Below are 6,361 nucleotides of genomic sequence, written 5' to 3'. Positions count from 1 at the left end.
TGAATTCAGACTTTATCTATTGGTATTTTTAAATGGATAAAATCTAGTTTAGAATGATAAAAAAATGTTGAGGTCACATATAAAGGTTGATATCTATGGAATTTTCATCATTCAGAAGCGGTTTATAATTTCTAACTCCTTTGACTTTATCCTAGCATTTACAAATGTAAAAGGTTAATTATTTCATTTCCTCTGACAATATTCAGGAAATTTTTTAGGGAAAATATCCCACTATGTATCTTATTATCAATCCATTAGCCATTGTAAATTCTTTTGAGGACTTTCTAAATGGTTTATATTTTGGGGTGTTGGGGATGGTTATTTTAGATTCTTCATCCAACAAACACCCTGAAATATGAACCTCATTTACATGTGTATCCCATAAAGTTAGGATTTATTTTTTCCTGACAAAGGTCCAATGTTATGATTTTATTGGTAAGCAATGATTTTATTAAAAACAGTAGGCAAAGTTATAATCATTTGAAGACTATTACTTATATGAAAGGTGTTAACACTTTCCTACTGCTAGTGTAATCATGTACTAATGGGACACTGTTAGCCTATTGTGTTTATCTCTGCAGAAATCTTATGCAATAAATGATATTTAAGATAGATGCAAAGGTAAACTTGTAAATTTGAGGGATGAATTTTCTTTGGTATTGAGTTTTCAAAAACTATATTATAGAATATTAAAAAACAATATCCTGTAAGGTCAATGTGCAAATTGCCATAGTATCTGTAAAAACTATATTTAATTGCTTAAAATTAGAATATGGTTCAGAGTTGTTCAATCAAGTCTAACTTTAACTTTCAAGATTTTTTTTTTCATTTTCAGTGAGTGGACACATTAGTCAGGATTATTCAAAGAAACCAAAGCGATAGAATATATATAGAGAGAACTGGCTCATATTATAGTGGAGGTTGGTAAGCCTGAAATATGTAGAGCAGGCTGGCAGATTAAAAATTCAGGTAAGAGTTGATATTTCGTTCTTTAGGCCAAAATCTGCAGGCTGGGCACGCAGGTGGGGTTTCCACGTTGCACTTTTGAGGCAGAATTGCTTCTCCTTCCCTCCCCACCAGCTTTATTGAGATATAACTGACATATGATTTCTGCAATACGGTTAGTTATTACATTCATCACCTCATATAGTTACAATTTGTGAGTGTGTGTATGTGTATGTGGTGAGAACTTTAAAAAAATCTACTCCTTTAGAAACTTTCAAATGTACAACGCAGTGTTAACTCTAGTCACCATGTTGTACATTACATCCCAGAACTTAACGCATCTTATAACTGGAAGTTTGTACCTTGTGACCATTTTCACCACCTCCTACCCCTTCCCCCTGGCAACTACCAATCTGTCTCTATGATTTTGTTTTTCTTTTAGATTTCTCATTCCACTTCTGGGTATATATTCTAAGGAAATGAAATAACTATCTCAAAGAGATATCTGAACGCAATGTTCACCGCAGAATTGCTTCTTTTTTCTGAAACTTCAGTGTTTACTCTTAAGGACTTCAACCGAGTGGCTGAGACCCACTCACACTATGGAGCATCATCTGCTTTCCTGAGTCTACTGACTTAAGTGTTAGTCACATCTGAAATACAGCTTCACAAAAACATCTAGGCTGGTATTGAACAAATTAATGGGCAACGTAGCTCCAGTCAAGTTGGCACATCAAATTAACCATCACCGTATATGTGATAAAAATAAATTCTTAGGACGAAAGCTATTTTTGAAATCTCATCATAAGGATTTGTGAGGTTTAGTTTTTTTTATAGGAACATTGTATTTGAATGCTCTGTTCAAATCACATTTGAATATGTTGAATAATTCAAATATGAGTTGAAAGAAAAATTTTAAATTTGTTTTCTAAAGTAAGAAAAATAACATTACTGTAAGTTTTAATAGAGACTTAGATATTTGTGTAACTTTAAGAATGCAACTGTAACACATATTACCTGTAATAATTTTAGTGATAATTTCATGTGTGAATGGGTCAATATAATTACCCCACATATTTATGATATGTGTGATTTCAAAGTTGATGTTGTGTTTATAAATGGTAGTGCTACAAAGCAAACTTGCCAAGGACACCCTTCAAAACTGAAAGAGGAGGAGAAAGGGGAATAGCATTTACTATATGGGGCCTCCTATTTGTAGGTACTTTATATATACTAACTCACTTAAACCTTACATCTTATTAAAATATCCCCCTTTTACAGATGAAAAAATTGAGAGAGAGATTAAGCAACCAATTCACATTAGATGTCTAATAAGTGGTCAAGCTAGAATCTAAACCTTTGTAAATATGACTGCTGGCAAGACTTCCTCCAAAGTAGGAGTCCTAGATCTACTTTTCTGAGTTTTCGGAATAATTTTCAGGGAAGGGCATCAGAGGAAATAAATGAGGATAAATGGCAATGGGGAAAGGCAGAAAGCATCTTTACTTCCTGCTTCTTCCTACTCCTACAAAGTGTGTGCTATATATTTAACTTGTCCTAACCAACATAGACATTTTAAACTTTATGTAAATATACTGTATGCATTTTTGCATTACTTTCCCCCTCTTAATTTTCTGCTGGTGATATTCATTGATATTGATACACGTAGCTCCAATTTATTCACTGGTATATGCTATTTCATTGTGCGAATATACAATACTTTTTTTGGTAGTTATTCTACAGATAAGGGACTTTTTATTCCTCCAAATTCTTGCTATTTTAAACAATTCCTGCTATTTTAAAAAGTGCATGCAAGATTCGAAATAGGTCTTGGTACACACGTGCATATAACAAAAGGTTGAACTGCTAAATCCTGTGAAATATACATCTTTGATGTTACTAATTGTTATTAAACTGTCTTCCAGAGATGTTCTACTGGCTGACAGCAGTGTATAAATGTCTTCTCTGCTATACATTCATGCAACAATTGGTACTATAAGACACATTATTTTTCAGTTTTACTCATGTGGGTTTAATATGGCATCTCATTCTGCTTTTCCATGATTATACATAAGAGAAAGCACTTTTGTTTTTGGGCACTTATGCATCTGTTTATTTTTTCTCATTGCCTTAAATAGATACTTTATGAATAAAGTATCTTCTTTGGTTAATGTGGAGTGAATACTCCTTCAAATTTTTCTCTTGTCCTTGGACCTTTTAAATACTGTTTTAATAATAGTTTTTAAATTAACTATGCAGCTGAATTTGACTATGCCTTTAGAATTTGTGCTCTTTATATTTTAATTAAGAAACCCTTTACCAACCATAATATAGATGAGTCTCCTTTTTTTTCTATAGCTTTGAGTCCTGCTTTTCACAGAATACAGTCTACATGAAATTTATTTTCACATACAATTTAGTATAAAGATTCCCATTTTATTTCTCTTTCCCATATGGATGTTCTACTGCCCATTAGCTTTAAAATTTTTCCTTCTTTTCCCAGGATCTACCATGATAGCACTGAAATGGAATAGGCTTTAATTTATACATGGGACTAATTTTAGACCTTTTTCTGCACAGTAGGGTCATTTATCTATTTCTGAGCTTATACCACATTGTGTGATAAAAAGCCTCAGTCTGTTGTAAGACAAGTATCTCACTTCATTCTTTTTTAGGAGTGCCTTCATATTTCTTGATTCTTACTCTTTCATATACATCTTAGAAACAACTTGTCAAATTGCATGAGACATCCTATTGGGGTTTTGTTTGAAATTGCTTTGAACTTATAGGTTATTTGGGAAGTCTACATTATAACGAATCTTCTTGTCCATAAAGATAGTGTATCTCACCATTTATCTACAGATATTTTGGTGTGTTTTATAATTTCCTCGGTAGTTTTACTCTGATATTTCTAGTTATGATTTTCTCTGTATCTGTCTTGCTTGAGGTCTGTAGGGATTCTTAATGCTATGGCATCGTATCTCCAGTCAGCTTTGAAAAACCCGAGGCAATTATCTCTCCTAGTATTGCTTCTGTTCAGTTCACTCTCTACTTCACTTCCGGAACTCCATTTGCATGTATATGAGAGCTTTTGCCATTTTTGTATGCTTTTTCTTCTCTGCTGTATTTTCTATGACTTTTGCTTTCTGTGCTTCAAATTGGATTTTTTTTTTACTGACTTCCATACCAATTCATTAATTTTCTTTTGTGCTGTCTAATCTAATGTTAAACTCAACTACTTAATTTCAGTTGTTTCAAATCTAAAATTTCTATTTGATTTTTTCTAAATTCCAGTTCTTTGATGAAACTTTAACGTCATAATCTATTTTTGACTGTTATTGTAGCTATTAAACAATTCATGTTTGTTAGATAATTTTAACAGCTTTGTCTATCTCTCAGTCTAGCCAATTTTATTAATCCTTTCAAATAATCAGCTTTTTGTTTCATTGATATTTTTGTTTGCTTGTCTATTTCATTGACTTTTTAAAAAATCTTTACCTGAGGATATGTTTTTATTGATTTGAGAGAGAGAGGGTTGGAAACAGAGAGAGAGAGAGAGAGAGAGAGAGAGAGAGAGAGAGAGAGAGAGAGAGAGAGAAACATTTATTGGTTGCCTCCCAAATGCACTGGGTTTGAGCCAGCAACTTTTGTATGGAAGGACGCTCCAACCAATTGAAGTGGTCGTCCAAGGCCTAAAATATTTTGTAAACTGCCACATGATTTATTCTTTAAACCATGGATTTCTTAGAAGATACTGTTTAATATTAAACATTTGGACATATTTTAGATAACTTTATTTTTATTGTTTTAGATCTGAGAAACTATTCTACATTGCTTCAATCCTTTGAAACTTCATCTTTTCTTTATATTTAACCTTTCTGCATATTTCATTATATGCACATCACTTGTACATAAGAATTATATATTTTTCTAATCAATACAACAAAAGTCCTTAGAATTTCTTTCAGTATCCAATGCAGTTATATAATTCAAAAATATAACAACTTTCTTTTCATGTTTATATTTAAAATTGGTCCCACTTCTTTTTCCCAGCTACATTTTTTCTATCAGTCCAGACTGCTTTCTCTGCAAAGAAGATAACCATTATTATAATTCTCTTGTTTATTCTTCCAAACTTTCTTTATGCATAAAAATAAGTAAGGCCCTGGCTGGTGTGGTAAGTAGTTAGAGCGCTGGCCCATACACTGAAGGGTTGCGGGTTTGCTCCCTGTCTCCCAGTTGGACCACTTGCAGGAGGAACCAGTAGATGTATCTCTCATCAATGTTTCTCTCTCTCTCTCTCTCTCTCTCTCTCTCTCTCTCTCACCTCCTCTCCCTTCCTAACACCCTCTCTCTGAAAAACAATGGGAAAAATATCCTTAGGTGAGGATTAACAACAACAAAATAGGAATACATATTCTTAATTTTTTCTTTTATAACAGAAGGTTGCATAATATACATATTGTATTTTATTTTATAACAAAAATCATTAAACACTTCCCATATCAGTGCATAGAGAACTTTATTTTTACTGCTGCATATTTCATTCTATAAATTCTATTTAACCTGACACCTGTATCCAAATATCTTCCATTTTTTGTCATTAAGATAATGATGGAATGAAAAATATGCTGATTCACTGTGCACATATGCAAATATATTTTTAAATAAAGTAAAAAAATAATAGTAAAGGCTTAAAAGCTGTATCTGTTTTAAATATTAATGGCTTTGCCAAATTATCCTCAACAGAAATAGTACCAATTTACATTTACATAAGCAATGTATGACAATGCCTGTTATTTTCCTAAACGCATTAAGAGAGCATGTTCATATGTAATATTTTAAACAATAATGAATTTAAATGAAAAAAGAGAGCATGTTAACAAACATTTTGATATTTATCAGATGACTGAAAAATTATGTCATGGTATAGTCCTAATTTTGCATTTTCTTTATTATTAGGGTAGTTGAGTCTTTCTCACATTTAAGGAGTATATATATTTCTTGTTCTGTGAACTAACTTTGCATTTCCTTGGTTTAATTTTCAAATGGGTTGTTCATCTTTTTCTTATTAATTTCTAGGATTTTTTAATATTTTAGAAGTTTTTCCCTTTTGTCTTGAGTTGCACATATATTTTCTCAATGTTTCATCAATGACTTTTTTCTTTTACTATGCAGCATTTTATACTTATGAAATTCAATTAATCAAGGTTTTAAAAAATTGATTTCTGGGTTTTGGGTCCTTCCCAAGTCTAGAAAGAATTAGTTCCTGTTTTCTTCTAGTGTTTTCATTTCTTACATTTAAATATCTAACCTATTTGGAATTTATTCTAATGAGGATTCACTCCTCTATTTGTCATTTCTGATTGTCCCAGCATCATTCATTTAATAGCCTATCTCTTGTTAGTTGTTGAGA

This window comes from Myotis nattereri, assembly GCF_964212035.1.
Source record: "Myotis nattereri genome assembly, chromosome: 8".
NCBI classification, from domain to species: domain Eukaryota; kingdom Metazoa; phylum Chordata; class Mammalia; order Chiroptera; family Vespertilionidae; genus Myotis; species Myotis nattereri.
Note: the sequence above shows the minus strand (reverse complement) of the source record.